Genomic DNA, 23,854 nt, shown 5'->3' with positions numbered 1-23,854 from the left:
AGTGTTGATTGTGTAAGTTTAATGATGTCGAGTAGATGTCTGGTATGAATCAGTGTTGTGTAAGTTTAATGATGTCGAGTAGATGTCTGGGATGATTCAGTGTTGATTGTGTAAGTTTAATGATGTCGAGTAGATGTCTGGGGTGATTCAGTGTTGATTGTGTAAGTTTAATGATGTCGAGTAGATGTCTGGGGTGATTCAGTGTTGATTGTGTAAGTTTAATGATGTCGAGTAGATGTCTGGGGTGATTCAGTGTTGATTGTGTAAGTTTAATGATGTTGAGTAGATGTGTGGGGTGACACAGTGTTGATTGTGTAAGTTTAATGATGTCGAGTAGATGTCTGGGATGATTCAGTGTTGATTGTGTAAGTTTAATGATGTCGAGTAGATGTCTGGGGTGACACAGTGTTGTGTAAGTTTAATGATGTCGAGTAGATGTCTGGGGTGACACAGTGTTGATTGTGTAAGTTTAATGATGTCGAGTAGATGTCTGGAGTGACACAGTGTTGATTGTGTAAGTTTAATGATGTCGAGTAGATGTCTGGAGTGACACAGTGTTGATTGTGTAAGTTTAATGATGTCGAGTAGATGTCTGGGGTGACACAGTGTTGTGTAAGTTTAATGATGTCGAGTAGATGTCTGGGGTGACACAGTGCTGATTGTGTAAGTTTAATGATGTCGAGTAGATGTCTGGGGTGATTCAGTGTTGATTGTGTAAGTTTAATGATGTCGAGTAGATGTCTGGGGTGACACAGTGTTGTGTAAGTTTAATGATGTCGAGTAGATGTCTGGGGTGACACAGTGCTGATTGTGTAAGTTTAATGATGATTTTTCCAGATTTATTTTGACAACAGTATTTTTTCATGTTTATTCAAAATAGTAACATACAATTTAAGGACTGGCATACATACACAAATATTAAATGACTAATAGCATGTACTTTATTTGATGAAAAGCTGAATTCATTTCAACATTGTTCAGGTAGTCAGACTTGTGTTACCTGTACTCTGATATTTCATAAATCAACATTCATTCAGTCTCTCAGTACATCACCTACAGTTCTAGTATTAGTATGCAGTTGTCATGGTAACACTACACTGTAGTCATGGTAACACTACACAGTAGTCATGGTAACACTACACAGTTGTCATGATATTCCTACACAGTAGTCATGGTAATACTACACAGTAGTCATGGTAATACTACACAGTTGTCATGATATTCCTACACAGTAGTCATGGTAATACTACACAGTAGTCATGGTAACTCTACACAGTAGTCGTGGTAATACTACACAGTAGTCATGGTAATACTACACAGTAGTCATGGTAACACTACACAGTAGTCGTGGTAATACTACACAGTAGTCATGGTAATACTACACAGTAGTCATGGTAATACTACACAGTTGTCATGGTATTCATAGACTAGTCACAGTATTACAACACAGTGGGCTTTTTTATTGCAGTTTAAGGATATACTCATTCAACCAAGATTAGGAAAGTATATATATGCTGCAGTGTCTTTCATTCTTGAATGTCTAAGGTAGTTGGAACATGACCAGCAACATCAAGTTCTTGATGCCTGTGAATGCAAGAACAGGTTAACAAGTTACTCTAAAACATAGCTGTAAACTCACTTTCCTTGAAAAGTGTAACTTTATTGCCTCCGATTTCGTGACAAAGTTCCACCAACTGTCACAAGCGTTTTTACATGACCCATGCTTACTAAACCTTACATTTGACATGCATATACTTTGTGACAATACCCAGTACCTTTTGTTTGACAGTGGCGGATCCAGAAGGGGGAGGGGGGGGGGTGGTCAAAGGGACATTTAGAAGGTGAACCATCACCCACCTCCCTTAGAAACTACAATTGATAGTAGAACCCCCACCCCACCCCCCTTTCAAAACTCTGGACCCGCCCCTCTTTGATACAAAAATGAACTTACTGCTCACACAATGTTTTAGTACTGTTATTATAAATAATGAAACATTATTTAGACAGGATAGCGCAATTAGTACAAATGAGTAGTTTACATTGTGGTCCTGTATAAAACATACGCACAGACAGATAAATGAGAGAATAGCAAAATATAAAACGCAATATAAAATATTATACACACGATATCACTGGGGAAAATATATACATATATTGCTTGTTATGAGTTATTATGCTGCAAATATGCAGATTTAAAAGATGCAATCGAACTACAGCTTTTGACAGACTCGGGCAACTGATTCCATAAAATTGTGGATGATGCCCAATCTAATTAAAATTAAATCTTCCATCCGCTCCCCGGTTTTGGATACGTTGCATGGTAGCTTGACGTATCGAAAACTGGGGAGCGGATGGAAGATCTGATTTTAATTCGATTGGATGATACCTTAAAAGACCGTTTATAATTAATATTCAGTTCGATCTTTTTGGTAAATACAAAATGCGGCTATCACTATTGTTCTAGAACCAACTTGGCTGACAAAACTAAAAACATTCATATATTCATTTGGGGTGCTGTACATAACGAAGATTACTTCCGTGTCGAGACTATTTATACGAGTTGAGCAAAATCTAAAATGAATCCCAGTGACGTTATCAATTTGTCATGAAAATATTCGGCAGATGGATACGAGTCTCGAGGTGAAAGTTCCGTCCCGCGTGCCTGTTCTTCAGACTTCATTATTATGCTAACCACCCTCCTTAACAAAGTTCGTGGGGTTCAATGTTCTTGTGTGACAAATACTCTGTATATATCAGTATAATATCTGTATATATCAGTATAATATCTAATAAATTTTCCAAAATACTATGTAGATCTAGAATAATGCATCACAAATTACCGATTGAGACTGGACGCTGGCAAATTATACCACAAGATGATAGAATGTTTACTTTGTGCTATTGTGATCAAGGTGGAAAGTAACGTTTATTCAAATGTAAAAATATATTAATTGCTAATTGTTGGAAAGGATTGGAAACCCAGAACCCAACTGTTCTCAAATTCAGCATGCTGTTTAACTCACAACATAGAACCATTTACACTGTGTGTACACATGTTATATGATTAATAAATGTGTAATTTATAAGTAATACTGTATGTACACATGTTATATGATTAATAAATGTGTAATTTATAAGTAATACTGTATGTACACATGTTATATGATTAATAAATGTGTAATTTATAAGTAATACTGTATGTACACATGTTATATGATTAATAAATGTGTAATTTATAAGTAATATTTTTTTTCTTACCACGAATCGTTCCTATGAAACCTTCTTTATTTTGTATAATTTACAATTCTTTACTTGGAAATTCAACGGAAAAACATCAAATAAAAATTGAAATCTTTTCAAAAGAAAAAAGAAAAATCATTTTATTGGTGCATTTCATGAATTAATGACCGATTTACATTAATTGTTTGATCAAGTGACAGAAAATACCCCGTAACCAATACAAAGACGTTTAGGAAGGATTTCCATTTTGTTAATGCTTTTCTGTTGAATTTTCAGGTAAATATTTATGTGAATGATTCAAAAGTAAAATGTGGATTTAAAACATTTACAAATAGTTTTCTAAAATTCTATAGCATTGTTTTTTTGGGGAGGGGGAGGGGGTATCCTTTGTCCTTAAAAAAGAAACTTAAAAATGTGTATCAATGTTCGTAGGGATGTAAATTTGTAGAAAATGTTGACCCATGAAATTAATAAAATCCGACCCCCCCCCCCCCAACAGTTAATAATAAGTTGCAAATAGTTAACCCGTAGAACATTGATGGATTAAAATTCCGCGGATTTGGATTAAATATGATACTTGTGGATGGTTATGGCCCTTAATGGTGGGTGGAATGACAGAAAGCAATTACACGATTGGGTTCACATGAACAACGATCCATTCATAGCAGGTGTGTTTCTTATGCATTGTAATCATGGAACTAAAAACGTCTGTAATCATAGCACTAAAAACCTCTGTAATCATAGAACTAAAACTTCTGTAATCATAGAACTAAACCTTCTGTAATCATAGAACTAAACCTTCTGTAATCATAGAACTAAAACTTCTGTAATCATAGAACTTAAAACTTCTGTAATCATAGAACTAAAAATGTCTGTAATCATAGAACTAAAAATGTCTGTAATCATAGAACTAAAACTCCTGTAATCATAGAACTAAAAATGTCTGTAATCATAGAACTAAAAATGTCTGTAATCATAGAACTAAACCTTCTGTAATCATAGCACTAAAATTTCTGTAATCATAGAACTAAAACTTCTGTAATCATAGAACTAAATCTTCTGTAATCATAAAACTAAAAACTCCTGTAATCATAAAACTAAAATTTCTGTAATCATAGAACTAAAACTTCTGTAATCATAGCACTAAAACTCCTGTAATCATAGAACTAAAAATGTCTGTAATCATAGAACTAAAAATGTCTGTAATCATAGAACTAAACCTTCTGTAATCATAGCACTAAAATTTCTGTAATCATAGAACTAAAACTTCTGTAATCATAGAACTAAATCTTCTGTAATCATAAAACTAAAAACTCCTGTAATCATAAAACTAAAACTCCTGTAATCATAGAACTAAAACTTCTGTAATCATAGAACTAAAACTTCTGTAATCATAGAACTAACAATGTCTGTAATCATAGAACTAAAACTTCTGTAATCATAGAACTAAAACTTCTGTAATCATAGAACTAACAATGTCTGTAATCATAGAACTAAAACTTCTATAATCATAGAACTAAAACTTCTGTAATTATAGAACTAAAACTTCTGTAATCATAGAACTAAATCTTCTGTAATCATAAAACTAACAATGTCTGTAATCATAGAACTAAAACTTCTGTAATCATAGAACTAACAATGTCTGTAATCATAGAACTAAAACTTCTGTAATCATAGAACTAAAACTTCTGTAATCATAGAACTAAATCTTCTGTAATCATAAAACTAAAAACTCCTGTAATCATAAAACTAAAACTTCTGTAATCATAGAACTAAAACTTCTGTAATCATAGAACTAAAAATGTCTGTAATCATAGAACTAAAAATGTCTGTAATCATAGAACTAAAACTCCTGTAATCATAGAACTAAAAATGTCTGTAATCATAGAACTAAAAATGTCTGTAATCATAGAACTAAACCTTCTGTAATCATAGCACTAAAATTTCTGTAATCATAGAACTAAAACTTCTGTAATCATAGAACTAAATCTTCTGTAATCATAAAACTAAAAACTCCTGTAATCATAAAACTAAAATTTCTGTAATCATAGAACTAAAACTTCTGTAATCATAGCACTAAAACTCCTGTAATCATAGAACTAAAAATGTCTGTAATCATAGAACTAAAAATGTCTGTAATCATAGAACTAAACCTTCTGTAATCATAGCACTAAAATTTCTGTAATCATAGAACTAAAACTTCTGTAATCATAGAACTAAATCTTCTGTAATCATAAAACTAAAAACTCCTGTAATCATAAAACTAAAACTCCTGTAATCATAGAACTAAAACTTCTGTAATCATAGAACTAAAACTTCTGTAATCATAGAACTAACAATGTCTGTAATCATAGAACTAAAACTTCTGTAATCATAGAACTAAAACTTCTGTAATCATAGAACTAACAATGTCTGTAATCATAGAACTAAAACTTCTATAATCATAGAACTAAAACTTCTGTAATTATAGAACTAAAACTTCTGTAATCATAGAACTAAATCTTCTGTAATCATAAAACTAACAATGTCTGTAATCATAGAACTAAAACTTCTGTAATCATAGAACTAACAATGTCTGTAATCATAGAACTAAAACTTCTGTAATCATAGAACTAAAACTTCTGTAATCATAGAACTAAATCTTCTGTAATCATAAAACTAAAAACTCCTGTAATCATAAAACTAAAACTTCTGTAATCATAGAACTAAAACTTCTGTAATCATAGAACTAAAAACCTCTGTAATCATAGAACTAAAACTTCTGTAATCATAGAACTAACAATGTCTGTAATCATAGAACTAACAATGTCTGTAATCATAGAACTAACAATGTCTGTAATCATAGAACTAAAACTTCTGTAATCATAGAACTAAAACTTCTGTAATCATAGAACTAAATCTTCTGTAATCATAGAACTAAAAACCTCTGTAATCATAGAACTAACAATGTCTGTAATCATAGAACTAACAATGTCTGTAATCATAGCACTAAAAATCTCTGTAATCATAGAACTAAAACTTCTGTAATCATAGAACTAAAACTCCTGTAATCATAGAACTAAAACTTCTGTAATCATAGAACTAAAACTTCTGTAATCATAGAACTAAAAATGTCTGTAATCATAGAACTAAAACTCCTGTAATCATAGAACTAAAAATGTCTGTAATCATAGAACTAAATCTTCTGTAATCATAAAACTAGAAACTCCTGTAATCATAAAACTAAAATTTCTGTAATCATAGAACTAAAACTTCTGTAATCATAGCACTAAAACTCCTGTAATCATAGAACTAAAAATGTCTGTAATCATAGAACTAAAAATGTCTGTAATCATAGAACTAAACCTTCTGTAATCATAGCACTAAAATTTCTGTAATCATAGAACTAAAACTTCTGTAATCATAGAACTAAATCTTCTGTAATCATAAAACTAAAAACTCCTGTAATTATAAAACTAAAACTCCTGTAATCATAGAACTAAAACTTCTGTAATCATAGAACTAAAACTTCTGTAATCATAGAACTAACAATGTCTGTAATCATAGAACTAAAACTTCTGTAATCATAGAACTAAAACTTCTGTAATCATAGAACTAACAATGTCTGTAATCATAGAACTAAAACTTCTATAATCATAGAACTAAAACTTCTGTAATTATAGAACTAAAACTTCTGTAATCATAGAACTAAATCTTCTGTAATCATAAAACTAACAATGTCTGTAATCATAGAACTAAAACTTCTGTAATCATAGAACTAACAATGTCTGTAATCATAGAACTAAAACTTCTGTAATCATAAAAATAAAACTTCTGTAATCATAGAACTAAATCTTCTGTAATCATAAAACTAAAAACTCCTGTAATCATAAAACTAAAACTTCTGTAATCATAGAACTAAAACTTCTGTAATCATAGAACTAAAAACCTCTGTAATCATAGAACTAAAACTTCTGTAATCATAGAACTAACAATGTCTGTAATCATAGAACTAACAATGTCTGTAATCATAGAACTAACAATGTCTGTAATCATAGAACTAAAACTTCTGTAATCATAGAACTAAAACTTCTGTAATCATAGAACTAAATCTTCTGTAATCATAGAACTAAAAACCTCTGTAATCATAGAACTAACAATGTCTGTAATCATAGAACTAACAATGTCTGTAATCATAGCACTAAAAATCTCTGTAATCATAGAACTAAAACTTCTGTAATCATAGAACTAAAACTTCTGTAATCATAGAACTAAAACTTCTGTAATCATAGAACTAAAAATGTCTGTAATCATAGAACTAAAACTCCTGTAATCATAGAACTAAAAATGTCTGTAATCATAGAATTAAAACTTCTGTAATCATAGAACTAACAATGTCTGTAATCATAGAACTAACAATGTCTGTAATCATCGAACTAAAACTTCTGTAATCATAGAACTAAAACTTCTGTAATCATAGAACTTAAAACTTCTGTAATCATAGAACTAAAAATGTCTGTAATCATAGAACTAAAAATGTCTGTAATCATAGAACTAAAAATGTCTGTAATCATAGAACTAAAAACCTCTGTAATCATAGAACTAAAAACTTCTGTAATCATCGAACTAAAACTTCTGTAATCATAGAACTTAAAACTTCTGTAATCATAGAACTAAAAACCTCTGTAATCATAGAACTAAAACTTCTGTAATCATAGAACTAAACCTTCTGTAATCATCGAACTAAAACTTCTGTAATCATCGAACTAAAACTTCTGTAATCATAGAACTAAAAATTTCTGTAATCATAGAACTAAAACTTCTGTAATCATAGAACTAAAACTTCTGTAATCATCGAACTAAAACTTCTGTAATCATCGAACTAAAACTTCTGTAATCATAGAACTAAAACTCCTGTAATCATAGAACTAAAACTCCTGTAATCATAGAACTAAAACTCCTGTAATCATAAAACTAAAAACCTCTGTAATCATAGAACTTGAAACTTCTGTAATCATAGAACTAAAAATGTCTGTAATCATAGAACTAAAAATGTCTGTAATCACAGAACTAAGACTCCTGTAATCATAGAACTAAAAATGTCTGTAATCATAGAACTAAAACTCCTGTAATCATATAACTAAAAATGTCTGTAATCATAGAACTAAAAATGTCTGTAATCATAGAACTAAACCTTCTGTAATCAAAGCACTAAAATTTCTGTAATCATAGAACTAAAACTTCTATAATCATAGAACTAAAACTTCTGTAATCATAGAACTAAAACTTCTGTAATCATAGAACTAAATCTTCTGTAATCATAAAACTAACAATGTCTGTAATCATAGAACTAAAACTTCTGTAATCATAGCACTAAAATTTCTGTAATCATAGAACTAAAACTTCTATAATCATAGAACTAAAACTTCTGTAATCATAGAACTAAAACTTCTGTAATCATAGAACTAAATCTTCTGTAATCATAAAACTAACAATGTCTGTAATCATAGAACTAAAACTTCTGTAATCATAGAACTAACAATGTCTGTAATCATAGAACTAAAACTTCTGTAATCATAGAACTAAAACTTCTGTAATCATAGAACTAAATCTTCTGTAATCATAAAACTAAAAACTCCTGTAATCATAAAACTAAAACTTCTGTAATCATAGAACTAAAACTTCTGTAATCATAGAACTAAAAACCTCTGTAATCATAGAACTAAAACTTCTCTAATCATAATCATAGAACTAAAAACCTCTGTAATCATAGCACTGAAATGTCTGTAATCATAAAACTAAAAGCTTCTCTAATCATAGAACTAAAACTTCTGTAATCATAAAACTAAAAACTCCTGTAATCATAGAACTAAAAACTTCTCTAATCATAATCATAGAACTAAAAACTTCTGTAATCATAGAACTAAAATATTCTGTAATCATAGAACTAAATCTTCTGTAATCATAGAACTAAATCTTCTGTAATCATAGAACTAAAAACTTCTGTAATCATAGATCTAAAGTTTCTGTAATCATGAGTTTACTCCGGTGATCTAAGAATTCTCTTTGTTCTGTGAAGTATGATGATGGTGGTGGCTTGTAGTTTCAATTATCTATTTTAGACAAAGACACGTGACATTAATATTTCATCAAGAGTCGGTCAAACTCATCCAAATATATAAGTGGTGGGATTTCTAAAGTGAATTATTGATAGTGAAAAAAATAAAATTATTCCCAACAGTATCTGACACCCAGCATCGGCATCAGAACTGTTCTTTTCTGACATTTTATTATTATCTCTTCTTTACAAATAAAATATGCAACATGACTACTTACAGCAGATTTAAAAATTTTGCCAAAAAAGGACAGTACTTGTCATTAAGTCTAATGTAGATCAGATATTTAGAATGTATACCCCCTCCCAAAGTGATTTGGAGAAAATTTACAAAGCAATAAATGTATTTTGAATGGTTGGGTAGATATTCTAACTGTATACCTGAGGAGTAGAAGAAGAAAATGATGCGTTAATACGAAACAGTGGTAATGCTTGATCATGTTTTATAAATGATGAAAATAAATCTCAAGCGTAAAAAGAAAACTAAACATGAAAAATAAAAGAAATCGTGCAATATGGCTAAGGGCATCGCTTTACTTATGACATGCAAGAGCGTATACTAGTGGCATGCATGACTTTACCTAAATAGAAAAACATCGTAATCTTCAATCAAATTTTGTGAAATTTTTATAAATTATTTAAAATCCACCAGCAATGAATATTATTTGATTTTGATATATTTAAGAAAATAAATTTCAATTTTGAAAAAAAAAACACATGAGGGCATGAATTAAGCCAGCATACTTCACGGAGATCTCTCGGTGCAATTGTATAGAATATTTAATATAAAGCACAAACAAACAATTATAACACCCAACCTTACGTTTAGTTTTATATATATATATATATATATATATATATATATATATATATATATATATATATAACAGCCTTACATGATATTGCAAATGTATTCTTTATTTTCTGTATTTGTAAATCGTTTCTTTTGTGTGTCAAAACACAATGGGAACAGCATCGAATACGTGCGATCAGTTTGATGCAGGTAAGTGGCGATAACTGAAGGAAAAACGAAAGGCGTTATATAAAAAAAAAAACCCAAAGTATAAGAACCTCCCCACTAACCCCCCCCTCCCGCCACCTCCTCCCTCCCCCTCACCCGCCTCACAGGCACCTGCAGTATGGATATTAAGTACTACCCCTCCTTTCTGATTTTTTTTTTGGTGGCAATAATTTCTCTGAAATGTGCGAAGATGGCTTTTTGTCAGCTTTAGAGATTGGCCTTGTACCGGTATTTTTAATAAAATGTATTTTAGTATACCGGTAGAAGGCCAATCTCTAATTTTCAAAGCCAAAAGTTGTACATCCTATAATTAGAACACGTGGATGAGTTATATATTTCATCTTTCCAGGTTTCCACAAAAGAGTTATACAAAGACTGTTTAGATAAATGAAAGTTCACATCAACATGCGGATCGCTCCACATCCAGATATCACTTGTCCTATTTTACTGATATCAAAGCCTCTCGGCTGAACCAAGAGTTGTCTTACTTTGATTGCTCTTCTGTGCTGAAGTTCTCAGCTTCACATTGGGGATGGAATATGACAAGAGGCAGAATGTGGTGGGGTAATTATAGTTTTTGATTTACGGAACATCAAATGTCATTTAGATAAGTACCACGTGACACACAAGGTATACTTAGTAGTGTAGGATTCTCGTTACCGACACGATTCTCTCGTCAGGCCAATATACATCGTCAATCAGCTGTGATTTATTAATAGCTGTTAACATTGTTGATGATAGAAACGTAAGATTGGTCAATCCTTAGGCGCTCAAGTCTCTCTCTCTCTCTCTCTCTCTCTCTCTCTCTCTCTCTCTCTCTCCATTACGGATGAAGAACCGTATTATACGTTTTATTAGTAATTAGGGCTAGAAGACTCGAACTTCTGTGGGTCTAGAATCTAGGATGTTGCATGCATTCGGTGGTGTTTTAATTATTTAAGTGTGTGTTAAATTACCGTTAAATTGCAGTGAGAATTTTTAGATTGAATATTTTGAAAAGTTAATTTACTATATCTCGATTGACCAGTTTCGGTGACCTTAGTCACAGGTGCTTGGGTCATAATATATGAACTTTATACATATGTTGATTATTTACATATGTATAAGGTTAGATGTGTATTCATATATTATGACCCAAGCACCTGTGATCTTTGTGATAAACTGCGATTTTCTCATTAATCACTTGGATTAACATGATTAAATAAATAAATAATATACAGGAGGAATGTGCAACTAAACGTCAATTAATAAAAATAATTAGTGCAGAATTCTAGACTTTTGGTATGCTTTTAATTATATTAATTTGAAGGTTTGCTTGAAAAAGTAATAAGTAAATGGGCTTATTTTTGGGGTGCTATATAATAATAATAATAATAATAAATTCTTTATTTAGACAGGTAATCACAATTAGCACAAATGACTAGTTTACATTGTGGTCCTGTATAAAACATATTCACAGACAGATAAATGAGAGAATAGAAAAATAGATTAACATAATATAAAATATATACATAAAATATACACACGATATCACTGGGGAAAAATAAACATATACATATCTATATACCACTTATTTGAGTAATAGTGCTCGTGTTGATTTTTTGCATACTCTCCTTCTAGTAGTTCATTTTTGGAAAAAATTTGAAGACATAGTCTATATATGTTTGCAAACACTACAGCGAAATTGATGACATAATCTACACCCGGAAACGACAACGCGCACACGTAAACAAAAGGTCACCGATTCTGGTCAGTCACCGAAATAGGGTAGTCGACGATACTTTAATATTCGTACACAACTGTAGAAAATAGAAAATACAATTGGAAGTCACATAAATATTGACACAGGAATAAGAAATTTTATGGCAAGGTTCTTTTTACCTCAGTAAAGGTCACCTTTCCCCCTTTTGACAAAAAGTAAATATTTCCCCTTTCAAAGGTGGTAGAAAACTCTTAAAATTGGAGAAGTTGTCTATACATTAACAAAAGTCTTTTATATAAAACATATATATATTCTAAGTTATTTTCTATTAAAATATTCAAAGTCCAGCAACGTAAAATAACGATCAGAAACCAGTCATTTATACAATGTGTTTAGAGATGTTGTAATCTGAGAGGAGTTGCCGCCGAATCCTTCCCCCCTGAGATCTCATCCCTGATTCTCAAAAATTCACCTTCAAATGGGTAGTTAACATTTAAAAGCTTGACAAAACACTGAATATGGAAATTAATTAACAACATTTGATTTTAGACTAATTTAAAAAAACTAATATAAAGAGCTTTTGTACTAAAATGCTACATATCATTCAAGAGCGGTTCAATATATATGGGTCCGACCTGCAAATAAATATTATCTTCCTATACATCAGGTCTTTGAACTTATTATGTGAGGATAATTATTCTGTCCGGCGGTGCGTTTTTGCATGATTCAGCTCCCGTTCCAATAGGAAATGCTGGAGTGAAAAATCCCAAAAGTGATTCATCGATCAGTTTCACTCCATCCCAAAAATGAATATGGAAAATAATTGTTAGCATGTCCCAATCATTATGAAATATATGATTTAAACCTGGCGAAAGACTAGACTATGTGAAACATGCCAAATGATGTTTATTTCATTGTAAGCCATGAATATAACAGATAAGGAAGTCCAAATCTTTGAGGATGGAAGGGATTACTAAATTCAAATACACACAGCAGATAATCAAATGCTTACAGGGCTTATCAGACTCCATGAATTAAATTCGCAGTGAATTATGATTTATTGGTAAAATAGTTGTTCCACAGAAACTGCATAAATTATAGGATGTTGATATTTTTATTGTGTTTTGAAACTTTCATCTGTTCAAAATAAAACAGTTGTTGACTGTGCTGTGATGTAATAAAACAGTTGTTGACTGGGCTGTGATATAATAAACAGTTGTTGACTGGGCTGTGATGTAATAAAACATTTGTTGACTATGATGTAATAAAACAGTTGTTGACTCCGATGTAATAAAACAGTTGTTGACTGGGTTGTGATGTAATAAAACAGTTGTTGTCTGTGCTGTGATGTAATAAAACAGTTGTTGACTGGGTTGTGCTGTAATAAAACAGTAGTTGACTGGGCTGTGATGTAATAAAACAGTTGTTGACTGTTCTTTGATGTAATAAAACAGTTGTTGACTGGGTTGTGCTGTAATAAAACAGTTGTTGACTGGGTTGTGATGTAATAAAACAGTTGTTGACTGTGATGTAATAAAACAGTTGTTGACTGGGCTGTGATATAATAAACAGTTGTTGACTGGGCTGTGTATAATAAAGCAGTTGTTGACTGGGTTGTGATGTAATAAAACAGTTGTTGACTGTGCTTTGATGTAATAAAACAGTTGTTGACTGGGCTGTGATGTAATAAACAGTTGTTGACTGGGCTGTGATGTAATAAAACATTTGTTGACTGGGTTGTGATGTAATAAAACAGTTGTTGACTGTGCTGTGATGTAATAAAACAGTTGTTGACTGGGCTGTGATGTAATAAACAGTTGTTGACTGGGCTGTGATGTAATAAAACAGTTGTTGACTGGACTGTGATGTAATAAACAGTTGTTGACTGGGCTGTGCTGTAATAAAACAGTTGTTGACTGTGCTGTGATGTAATAAAACAGTTGTTGACTGGGCTGTGATATAATAAACAGTTGTTGACTGGGTTGTGCTGTAATAAAACATTTGTTGACTGGGTTGTGATGTAATAAAACAGTTGTTGACTGGGCTGTGATGTAATAAAACAGTTGTTGACTGTGCTGTGATGTAATAAACAGTTGTTGTCTGGGCTGTGATGTAATAAAAGTTGTTGACTGTGCTGTGATGTAATAAAACAGTTGTTGACTGTGCTGTGATGTAATAAAGCAGTTGTTGACTGGGTTGTGATGTATTAAACAGTTGTTGACTGTGATGTAATAAAACAGTTGTTGACTGTGATGTGATGTAATAAAACATTTGTTGACTGGGTTGTGATGTAATAAAACAGTTGTTGACTGGGTTGTGATGTAATAAAACAGTTGTTGTCTGGGTTGTGATGTAATAAAACAGTTGTTGACTGTGCTGTGCTGTAATAAAACAGTTGTTGACTGGGTTGTGCTGTAATAAAACATTTGTTGACTATGATGTAATAAAACAGTTGTTGACTCCGATGTAATAAAACAGTTGTTGACTGGGTTGTGATGTAATAAAGCAGTTGTTGTCTGTGCTGTGATGTAATAAAACAGTTGTTGACTGGGTTGTGCTGTAATAAAACAGTAGTTGACTGGGCTGTGATGTAATAAAACAGTTGTTGACTGTGCTTTGATGTAATAAAACAGTTGTTGACTGGGTTGTGCTGTAATAAAACAGTTGTTGACTGGGTTGTGATGTAATAAAACAGTTGTTGACTGTGATGTAATAAAACAGTTGTTGACTGGGCTGTGATATAATAAACAGTTGTTGACTGGGCTGTGTATAATAAAGCAGTTGTTGACTGGGTTGTGATGTAATAAAACAGTTGTTGACTGTGATGTAATAAAACAGTTGTTGACTGTGATGTAATAAAACAGTTGTTGACTGGGCTGTGTATAATAAAACAGTTGTTGACTGCTGTGATGTAATAAAACAGTTGTTGACTGTGCTGTGATGTAATAAAACAGTTGTTGACTGTGATGTAATAAAACAGTTGTTGACTGTGATGTAATAAAACAGTTGTTGACTGTCCTGTAATAAAACAGTTGTTGACTGGGTTGTGCTGTAATAAAACAGTTGTTGACTGGGTTGTGATGTAATAAAACAGTTGTTGACTGGGTTGTGATGTAATAAAACAGTTGTTGACTGGGTTGTGCTGTAATAAAACAGTTGTTGACTGGGTTGTGATGTAATAGAACAGTTGTTGACTGTGCTGTGCTGTAATAAAACATTTGTTGACTGGGTTGTGATGTAATAGAACAGTTGTTGACTGGGCTGTGCTGTAATGAATCAGTTGTTGACTGGGTTGTGATGTAATAAAACAGTTGTTGAATGGGATGTGATGTAATAAAACATTTGTTGACTGGGTTGTGATGTAATAAAACAGTTGTTGACTGGGCTGTGATATAATAAATAGTTGTTGACTGGGCTGTGCTGTAATAAAACAGTTGTTGACTGTCCAGTAATAAAGCAGTTGTTGACTGTGATGTAATAAAACAGTTGTTGACTGTGCTGTGATGTAATAAAACAGTTGTTGACTGTGCTGTGATGTAATAAAACAGTTGTTGACTGGGCTGTGATGTAATAAAACAGTTGTTGACTGTGATGTAATAAAACAGTTGTTGACTGTCCTGTAATAGAACAGTTGTTGACTGGGTTGTGATGTTATAAAACAGTTGTTGACTGGGTTGTGATGTAATAAAACAGTTGTTGACTGGGTTGTGATGTAATAAAACAGTTGTTGACTGGGTTGTGATGTAATAAAATAGTTGTTGACTGGGTTGTGATGTAATAAAACAGTTGTTGACTGGGTTGTGATGTAATAGAACAGTTGTTGACTGGGCTGTGATGTAATAAAACAGTTGTTGACTGTGATGTAATAAAACAGTTGTTGACTGGGTTGTGATGTAATAAAACAGTTGTTGACTGTGCTGTGATGTAATAAAACAGTTGTTGACTGTGCTGTGATGTAATAAAACAGTTGTTGACTGGGCTGTGATGTAATAAAACAGTTGTTGACTGTGATGTAATAAAACAGTTGTTGACTGTCCTGTAATAGAACAGTTGTTGACTGGGTTGTGCTGTAATAAAACAGTTGTTGACTGGGTTGTGATGTAATAAAACAGTTGTTGACTGGGCTGTGATGTAATAAAACCGTTGTTGACTATGATGTAATAGAATAGTTGTTGACTGGGTTGTGATGTAATAAAACATTTGTTGACTGGGTTGTGATGTAATAAAACAGTTGTTGACTGGGCTGTGATGTAATAAAAGAGTTGTTGAATGGGTTGTGCTGGCAATGTGTAATTTTGTTGGACATGAATTGATGGGAAATTGTCGCTGAAGGGCAGCTAGATGTTCCAAGTAGTAAATGTAGAACAAAGGCTCGATTTGTGGGCAGCAGTTCTTGGTGGGGCCTAGCAATCATCTGAAGCCCTCAAACTCTGTCAACATATTTATACCAATTACATGGTAGACTGTGTTCATACAGAGTTTGTTGAAACCCGACTGACAGTGCACAGTTGACTCTGCCCGTTCACCTACTCTATAACCAGTTCACCTACTCTATAACCAGTGTTAGATCAGGACCTGCTACTCTATAACCAGTTCACCTACTCTATAACCAGTGTTAGATCAGGACCGGCTCCTCTATAACCAGTGTTAGATCAGGACCTGCTCCTCTATAACCAGTGTTAGATCAGGACCTGCTCCTCTATAACCAGTGTTAGATCAGGACCGGTTCCTCTATAACCAGTTCACCAGTGCTATATAACCAGTGTTAGATCAGGACCTGCTCCTCTATAACCAGTGTTAGATCAGGACCTGCTCCTCTATAACCAGTGTTAGATCAGGACCGGCTCCTCTATAACCAGTGTTAGATCAGGACCGGCTCCTCTATAACCAGTTCACCAGTGCTATATAACCAGTGTTAGATCAGGACCTGCTCCTCTATAACCAGTGTTAGATCAGGACCTGCTCCTCTATAACCAGTGTTAGATCAGGACCTGCTCCTCTATAGCCAGTGTTAGATCAGGACCGGCTCCTCTATAACCAGTTCACCAGTGCTATATAACCAGTGTTAGATCAGGACCTGCTCCTCTATAACCAGTGTTAGATCAGGACCTGCTCCTCTATAACCAGTGTTAGATCAGGACCGGCTCCTCTATAACCAGTGTTAGATCAGGACCTGCTCCTCTATAGCCAGTGTTAGATCAGGACCGGCTCCTCTATAACCAGTTCACCAGTGCTATATAACCAGTGTTAGATCAGGACCTGCTCCTCTATAACCAGTGTTAGATCAGGACCTGCTCCTCTATAACCAGTGTTAGATCAGGACCGGCTCCTCTATAACCAGTGTTAGATCAGGACCGGCTCCTCTATAACCAGTGTTAGATCAGGACCTGCTCCTCTATAACCAGTGTTAGATCAGGACCGGTTCCTCTATAACCAGTTCACCAGTGCTATATAACCAGTGTTAGATCAGGACCGGCTCCTCTATAACCAGTGTTAGATCAGGACCGGCTCCTCTATAACCAGTGTTAGATCAGGACCGGCTCCTCTATAACCAGTTCACCAGTGCTATATAACCAGTGTTAGATCAGGACCGGCTCCTCTATAACCAGTGTTAGATCAGGACCGGCTCCTCTATAACCAGTGTTAGATCAGGACCGGCTCCTCTATAACCAGTGTTAGATCAGGACCTGCTCCTCTATAACCAGTGTTAGATCAGGACCGGCTCCTCTATAACCAGTTCACCAGTGCTATATAACCAGTGTTAGATCAGGACTGGCTCATATAGCAGCTGAGAACCTTCTCCGAATGACTCGTAAACTCCTCACATTTTATTGCATCGAAGTAAGCAACGAGTAGCAACATTTATTAATTATAATTAGATAAACTTCTGAAGCATTAATAATGAGTATACGTTAAAATTTCACAGAATTAGGATTGAGCGGATGAAAGATTAAGTATTAATTGATGTAAAATGAAACATAAATTAATTTTCCTTTAATTGCAGGAAATAGATCATAAACTATGCATAATTTTGTGAACTGTGTATTGCAGAAAGATTAATATTGTAGTAGTTAGGGCTATACAGACCTGGAGAGCTCAGTGGGTTGAGCACCTGAATAGGAATGCAGGGGCCCAGGCTTTGATTCACGGTCCAGACTTAAATTTTCCATTTTTCTAGACATATTTCACTAAGTGCCGTTGACCAGCCCTGGACTTCAGTTGGAAATCCTGCCTTGAGGAATCTGGGTTGTGTGTCTTCGAGGATGAAGACAAATTAAGGAGGGAGGAAATTTAATGTAGGTAGGACTGTGGATATTGGTATGGGTAGCTCAGTGGTTAGAGCATTATTATCAATTGACTTAGAAAATGAACCTGTTGAAAAAGTTTTTCTTACATAGAAATTCTCTATTGAAAGGGGAATATTATATTGTTCATATTTTAGCATCTTCACAAGTCAAGGGTTATTGATTCGTAACCTCGCACTAACCCTTGACATCAGTGACTATCAAAAAGTTGGGCTTGTTCTGATTGTTTCCACAAAAGAGTAGGAACCAATGAGAATGTGGTTCTATTTATAACAACGCGAAGCGCGAGATTCAAATAAAAATACGTGTATTGATACCTACAGTTATGGCTATTTCAATCGTTTAAGCAATATTGAAGGTTTCCAAATTTGATCTACTAATAACTATCAGTAAACGTAATTAGTTGTGTAAATATTACAACTGCACGTGTTTATCAATACAGCAGTATGAGATCGCATCATTTGTATCCATGTACACCATATTAAACAGTGATTTCATTGGATATTTTATTTATTATATAGTTGATTGCGTAATGGTCTAATGAGCCCAACTTTTATATAGCGACTGATGTCAAGGTTAGTGCGAGGTAACGAAATAATAATCCTTGACTTGTGAATTAAGATACAAACCCTCAACTTTGTATCATCTAAGAGATATAAAAACATGGAGTAATTTCTACATAGCTGGCGATCAGATTATGCATATTACCTTATTGTTTTTATATCTCTGTAATACGTACAGACTAGACATTTATTTCTGAATAAAAAGCCAGGGAATGCACTCAATCTTGTGATTTTTTCTTCAACACATAAATTTTGTTTTGATCATCAAACTCGGAGAGAGATTATTGAGGATGGTGTTAATTAAGTGTTCTCATTCATCATTCAGATTGTAAATTCGTGAGATGCTTACAGAATATGATAATATATATAGTCCAAAGGACAAGTTTCATTGCCTCTAGATTAACATTATCGAGGGAAAACAGGAATACGATCCCCTGTAGTCAACGTTTTGACTGATTAGGATAAAGTACGTCTATTTTAGTTCTCGGATCACCTTTCAACTTTTATTTCAGTCGTAGATTTAGCGGAGAAGTGTACGCCGTGTAATTTTCTTTTGTGCGTTATACTTCACGCTCTGTGTTAAATTGTATCTCTCTCGAGTCGCACGATGACTCGATTTTGCATCCTTAAGTTACGTAGTACAGTATAGTATAGTACAAATAACTTGTCATGAAAGAGAACGCAAACAACACACCCAGCCAATAAGCTGGAAGTATCCAATAAAAAAGCAAACCTTCATTGCTTAACAAATTAGTGGTGTTACTGATATTTCCGGATTCATAATCCACTGGGAGTTAAAGCATTGCATTCGATGAGCCAATATATTGATGAAATGAATCGTATTGATTTTGTTCTTTGAAGGTCTGTGAACTTGAAGGTCAATTAAGGTGTATATTTTGTTTCATTCAGAATATTTCCTCAGCTGATTGGCTATTGGGGAATCACATGTCAACACATGAGAGACGAGAAATATATTGTCTACTGTGTAAAGTGATGTGTCCATTAAAGCTATAGGTGTAATTACATTTACTTGACATTTCTGTACTTCATATATTATAATTCTTTTTGACTGATGGAGATGTGGGGCTCGTGGGGGGATGGAGGGCGGGGGGGGGATGCTGGTGGTGGATCCAGGTTGTCGAAGGCTAAGAACAGCTTGCTCTCTCTGAATCACTAATTATTGAGAAATTTGTAAAAAAAAAAAAAAAAAAAAAAAAAAAAAAAAAAAATTGCTTAAAGCTGAGTAAAGCATTAAACTTTCATTTCTCTCTAGTTTTCATACTTGCCTGTCAGAGTTATGAGGCCATGTTTGTCTTCTGCTGTGAAGTTTCACACTAAACTGGTGTGAAAATGTCGAGAAAACAGTGGCAAGTAGTAGACGTCGATAAAAAGAAAGACGAAGAAACAAAAATAAAGAAGGAGAAAGCTAATTCTGGATTTTTACCTTCCCTTTAAAAAATTTATAAAGCGCGCCATCCAATTTTCCCATTACAGTTAGTAAGATGTCGTGCTAACAACATATTTTTAAAAAAAAAAAAGCAAAATTAGTTAGCAATAATAGCCTGACCAATGGATAATAAGATATTTTTTTCATTTTCCCCAAACTTTGGCAAATTTAATGACAGTAATATTGTTGAGGGTTTGAGTTTTGTGTTTGTAATTAGTTAGCACAGGGTATATATTTATTGAACACGGCATTATTTCAGAACTTGGAAATATTTGGTGTGATTGATTGTATTCACAACCCTGGGATGGCAGTAAAACTCAATGAGCCAGAACAGGATTATTGTTGGTTTTAAATGACTATTTGTTAATGAAAATGACGTTTTAATTGATTTGAAGTAATTTAGAAGATTTCGAACATTTAGAATTAATAATTTCTGAATTGGATAATCGGTTTTATGGACTTCCTATTGTTTTTTGGTCCTAAATTGAATTATGACAATTAATTTTCATAATTGATGTTTACTGATTTCTGTAACCTTATGATTGATGATTAACAATTTTAATAATTAATCATTTCAGTTGCATGAGTGGATGAAATTAATTTTCTCCATAAGTTTTTAGATTTTAAGTTCAGATTTACCATACTTTAATTTCTTTTCAGGTTTAATTTGGTGATGAAAAAAAAAAAAAAAATTCCTTCAGTAATAATGAAGAAAAATGGCTTGGGATGATGAGTATGCATGGAGTAAGAATATCAATTGGTAAGATTGCTTGCCATATTATGTATTCAAATTGAAAGAGGAAAAAAAAAAATAATCCATACTCTTTTGAATGATTTCGTCGTATTTCTTCTGTGCATTAATGGATATATGTGTAGTCACTGTCGTGAAAACAGTTTCAACCTAATGGCTTGAAGACGGAATAAAGCGTTACTAAGAACAGAGATTGGTTTATAACACTGATATTTTTATTAATCACAAATTTTGTAACAAATTTGAATGTCAATTTTACCATTTTGGTGAGGAAAAAATGCCTCAATATTGATGTAGTATGTTTTCTTTTTCCTGCTGATTAGCCCTTGTTGAAAAGCAATTGATATATTCAGGCTTTTTAGAATTAATTGCCTAATTTCCCTTTCTCTTTAGATTTATTCTAGGCGAAAATTGTGTTTTTACTAGGCTGTCATCTTTAATAACATTTTTTTTTTGGTGTCTTTTTTTCTTCCTGCCCCCAACAACTCTGTGGTATTGTCATTTCAGCTTGCAGAGTTTAAGCAACATTGGTCTTGTTTGTGAGTCAGAGAATGTCTATTGATTTTTGCTGGTAGTTGACTTGGAGGAAAACAGCAGAGAGAATCATAGACTGCATTGGTTACACAGACTGATATACGCTCACTGACGGTCACATCGGTACCGACTCTCGTTCACCAATCCACGTGCGGTGTCAGAATACAACGTGTTTTGATCAGAGGCTACTCCAGAGCGATGGTCCTGTATTGAATCAAATCTCCAAATATGGAATAATACTGGATTTTCCCTCCCCAGAGATTTCCGGTGCTTGTTCTGTAAGATTTTTTTTGTATTCTTTCACTGAATTCCTCAGTTATTAGTACAGTATATGTGTTGTTGAATCTATTGTTTAGACTAAATATGTGATCTAGAATTTTATTTCTGGGATTTCAGAAATTTTTGTATTTGATCTCTGAAAGATTGTAGTTCTAGCTCATTAATTCTTGAACAGGCTATTCAGCTGAACTGCAAACTTGTTGAATCATAGAACATTAATGTATTAGTAACTCATTAGTGTTAGAGAAATGAGATGCATCGGTCAGAAGTGATTTGAATAGAAATTATTTCATTTCATGTACTATATTGAATATATACGTGGCTCAGGTTCTGATTAATTTAAGGAAACTTGTTTTGCAATTGCATGGTATACTTTCTGAAAAATGATGGTTCCAATTGTTTTGATGCGTTTACGATGAAAATTATATAGTTAAAGCTTTCCGCCTGCTGACAACAAAACAATATGTGAGTAAATACGTATATATATATATATTAATTATTAGATACAGAAGTTTTTATAGTAAACGCATATATATATATATATTAATTATTAGATAGAGAAGAATTTATAGTAAACACGTATATATATATATATAATATATATAATATTAATTATTAGATGCAGAAGAATTTATAGTAAAATTTAATTGGGAAAAGAATGATATTTAAAACACAACAAATTTCATGTAATGGGAAATGTGAAAATATTTTGGTAATGACGTATGAGAAAATAAGTGTGTAACACCAATAACATTAGAAACACAGCTGAGCATTAATATCAAAAGGAGGAATGTTCGTGTAATTTTTAAAATTTGTGTAAGGTTTGTAATTTCTAAAATTAATTAGGCCAAGATCTGCAGGTGATTGGTCATAAAATGTTTTTAATAACCTTGATTTTTTAACTTTTGATTAAAACACAACCACTGTTCTATAAATTTAGTCTTTTATTAGCAATAAATGCTGACCAATATGCTTGACATACTTAGATATAAACTATAGTACCGTGAAATCAATTTTTTCTAGGTCGATAATCCTTTTTCATGAATTAATAACGAAGAAAAATAGTGATGCTTTATCTTGTGCAGCATTAAGTGTTATGCACCTATCTCATGCGATGGAAGAAAATCCCCAAAATGGTGTATAAAAAAAATATAGTAAAAAGACAATTTATTAATAGTTAGTATTTTTTATTTGAAGCATTGTTGACTCGATCAGAGTTGATTTTTATTTTTGTTAATTATAAATATATCATTACTTCAAAATGTTAGATTTCAAAATCTCTTAGGGTAGCTCCAGCCGGGGTGGGGGGGGGGGTGTTGTTAACATTCATTCTGTCTTTTTTTTGTTATCTCTAGTCCCACGCCCACATTTTCTTACTTTTGCTGCTTAGACATGTCAACGTTTTCTTCATTTCATCCCCTGACCTGACATAATCTGTCAAAGTACCGGTATTGACATTAGAAGTGACATCTTCCCATTTCCTTCTTCAGAGCTTTGGGAACTGTGTAGTGTTCTAGCTAGCTGTTTTGAAAACAAAATGTCTTTCCTAACAGCAACTAAAAAGATTCTGACAGGGTTTCCTAGACATGCTGAATCTTGTGACACCGATTATCTGAATGTGCAGACTTTGTACCGGTGGTCACAAGTGAACTCATTCGAATACCATTCATTTATTGTTTGTAGACACCAAAGCAGTGGTAGATAAAAGAATTTAAATTTCATGTGTATTTTTTGACAGTAGATATTTATATAAAGGTATCATTCAGTTCTTTTTTTTTTTTGTGTTACTCTTTCTGTAATCAAATGGTACGCATTAACTGAGTGTAAAAATTAAACTCTGAAATCAAAATAGCGTAAAATGGTACGCATTAACCGAGTGTAAAAATTAAACTCTGAAATACAAAATAGCGTAAAATGG

The 23,854-nt window shown here is 33.0% G+C and overlaps 1 protein-coding gene across 8 annotated transcripts in view; it reads left to right on the top strand.

Annotated features, from left to right (window-relative positions):
* The first annotated feature begins 10,836 nt into the window (after nt 1-10,836).
* Nucleotides 10,837-23,854, top strand: part of LOC125674185 (tubby-related protein 4-like) — an 89,100-nt gene continuing 76,082 nt past the window's right edge. The window contains exons 1-5 of one of the 8 annotated variants that reach the window (XM_056159729.1): nt 10,857-10,919; nt 18,236-18,353; nt 19,835-19,939; nt 21,033-21,132; nt 21,631-21,935. The gene's annotated coding sequence lies outside the window, so the exon portion shown is untranslated. Of the gene's footprint in view, nt 10,920-18,235; nt 18,358-19,834; nt 19,940-21,032; nt 21,133-21,630; nt 21,936-23,854 lie in introns of all 8 variants that reach the window. The other 7 variants (XM_048911274.2, XM_048911275.2, XM_056159731.1 and 4 more) reach the window with 7 other exon arrangements.

The sequence above is a fragment of the Ostrea edulis genome, chromosome 3, assembly GCF_947568905.1.
Source record: "Ostrea edulis chromosome 3, xbOstEdul1.1, whole genome shotgun sequence".
Taxonomy (NCBI): Eukaryota; Metazoa; Mollusca; class Bivalvia; order Ostreida; family Ostreidae; genus Ostrea; species Ostrea edulis.
This window is presented reverse-complemented; position numbering and strand designations above follow the sequence as displayed.